This window comes from Trypanosoma equiperdum, assembly GCF_001457755.1.
Source record: "Trypanosoma equiperdum strain OVI genome assembly, contig: ctg_758, whole genome shotgun sequence".
Taxonomy (NCBI): domain Eukaryota; phylum Euglenozoa; class Kinetoplastea; order Trypanosomatida; family Trypanosomatidae; genus Trypanosoma; species Trypanosoma equiperdum.
In genome coordinates, this window is record NW_027124707.1 from 1 (window position 1) to 2743 (window position 2743).

Genomic DNA, 2743 nt, shown 5'->3' on the forward strand with positions numbered 1-2743 from the left:
CTGTACTTGGCAACTGTCTCAGTGAAGGTGAAATCAGCAGATGAAATGTACCGTACGTCGGCGATGCCCACCAACACACCACTGACTTCAACAAACGAAGGGACACGGAAAGAGTGAACGTTGCGCATCCATTGCGTTCCATTCTTCTCCCTAAATGGAACTTTCGTCCTCGGCACCAGCGTGTATCCTTTCTTCCTCTGAGAAAGCCACTCCTTCCTGCAAACTTCTCCCTTAGCTTCTTTAGCAACCGAGTCCATGCACCACGCCCACCATTCATAGCCGGCGTTCCACTCGGGGGAGGTTTTCCAACTGCCCTTTTCCCATTCACTCTTCCTCACCCACCGGCCACCTTCCAGAAACACCTCACGCGTCGTCTTCTCATAGATCTTGGAGGACACGATGCCGCAGCAAAATGACAAAACAGATAGTATCACCACTGTGCACGGTAAAAACGGATATGCTAACATGGAAAATGGGCTCGTCAGGCTTAGGGTGCCCATGCGCACCTGCAGGCGTTCCATATACTTTCTGCAAGCGTCCTCGCACCTAGCGAATACACCGCTCACAAGGTATAGTATAAGAGTACGCTTTCTAACACGTAAAATTCATGTCGTAAGGTGAAGTAATCGAGGTTGAAATAAAACACACTCATTAACGCAATGGATTAGGCACAAAAATACAAATGCCAGCGGGAACGTCACGAAGACCACTGCAAAAGTTGAACCCATGCGTTACGCTTGGTGGTCGGGCTGGTCGAAGAGACATAAACGAACTGCTGTTACACCACCAACTCCGTAAATTGTTTGATTGACGTAGAATATTAGTGATAAGAATGTATTCGCAGCGGCCTTATATGGGGGCAAAAAATAACCGTAGGGTCACTTCCTAACACGCATTGAACAAGAGGTACCGATACGCGTGCACTCATACAAGTTTTACAAACCCCCATGTTGTGAACAGTTAAATCCCTCATCTCTCTTATCAATATAGCGGCAAGTTTCAGCTTTTTGTTTAACCAGGAGAACTCAAGAGGCTGCAACAAACTTCGTGAAAGATAGGCAGGTGCGGAGGGGGGACGGCATCAAGTCACCGTGGGGTGAGCGGCAGCCCTCCTATAGGGGAAACCCGCTGCTGGAACTCCTTTACGAACTTATATGCGTAATGTCAGCAAAGTCGTCCGCGCCAACAGGAAAGTAAACTAACCCTAAGCAGTCGGTTTGCTACTCAACGAGCGGGGAAATTAAATTCGGGCCCGCCATACTGATGCCCGAAAGTCGAGAAGAAAAGGGACTGCACCCTCCTTCATAGGTGAAGCTGAACTCCCATTACGGCAGTAATTGTAAAGAGAGAACAAACTGATCGACGCTGCCGCAGCTGAGGCAAAGAATTGCCCTATCGAACCGGCATGCCGGCAGGGACTTCAAGGGGAGAAAATAAAACGGCCCCCAAAAGGAAACTCATCGGTGATGAATTACCCACACGACACTGGCATATCAGTTGTTAGAGTGCAAAGGCGCCGTTGTTAGTATGGGCTACAGCTTTCTACCGTCCAAATTTGGCCGCGACACAAATCCTTTGCTTTCGCCCAAGGAAAGCGCAGTGTAGCCGGACTGTACGTTGCGCACGGACGTGAAGGCCAATTGAAACAAGCCTAAGACAGCCCACTGGCACAACCAAGCCACGTGTTAGCAGAAAAGTGAGTGACACCACTTCAATTAGGGATGAGATCACAGTGGTACAGTATCCTCCCCTAGGTTACCGCTCCACTCCTTCGATCGCAATGCGGCACCCATTCACCGTGCCCAACCCAACGTGATCACCGAACTTTACGGCAGTGCGAGCATAGGCGAAGGGGAAGCGCTGCTTGGTGCGGCCCATGCGAGAAACTTCAGCCACTGAAAAGGGACTGTTCCAATACACCTCCCGCTAGCCGCATCCCCGCTGACGAACAAAAACATGTATGCGGCGCCCCGGTGTCCCGAGGCTGAGTCAGTAATTGCAGTGCTTTCGCCCCCTTTTCGGTGGAGTGGGAGCCAATGCCAGTGTTCGGACTGAGCAGGCGAGGATGTTGGCGACGCGAGGGCAGCATGAAGTGACGGTGAAAGCGTGGTCAGGCATTTCTCGCCTCTACGCGGGAGGGTACAGCGCAATCAGGTGCGCTCCGACAGTCCGGACGCGGTGCGTACCGAAAGCGTGTGCCGCAGTCGCGGGAGGAAGTGCCACAATGTCACTTCTTTCCTCCGGGGCGCGGAAGCAATGTCGAGTCTTTCCGTATGAAGGGCGGTGCGTCAGCCAAAGAAGGTCCGATGCGAACCGGAGGCGTTGAACCAAGGAAAGGACGTAAAATAGTTTAGTTGAGACACTGGCAACACACCGCAGCAAACGACCACCACAAGGGCGCGGAAGGGGGTGGGGGAGATATGGCGACGCCGTGGCGAACGTCAACCATCTCAACACAATTAGGGGACGGATGCTTGACACTTTGGGTCAGTCCGTTCTTTGCCTATTCGATATCTGCCGCCCACGGCTCCGCTTGTGGCGTTTACCTTCAGACGCGAGGGCGCCATCGAGTTGGAGTGAGAGGGGTGTCGAGTCCCGGCTCCTCTTCTGTGGGAGGGGAAGCAGCGGTGCCACCACACTATGGTTATTGCCGTCGCGACGTCGTCGGTCCCGTGCGACACCTTACTGAATCGGTTCCCGTTCCTCGTTTCAGTCCGTGTGGCGTTCACGACACGGGGGGGGG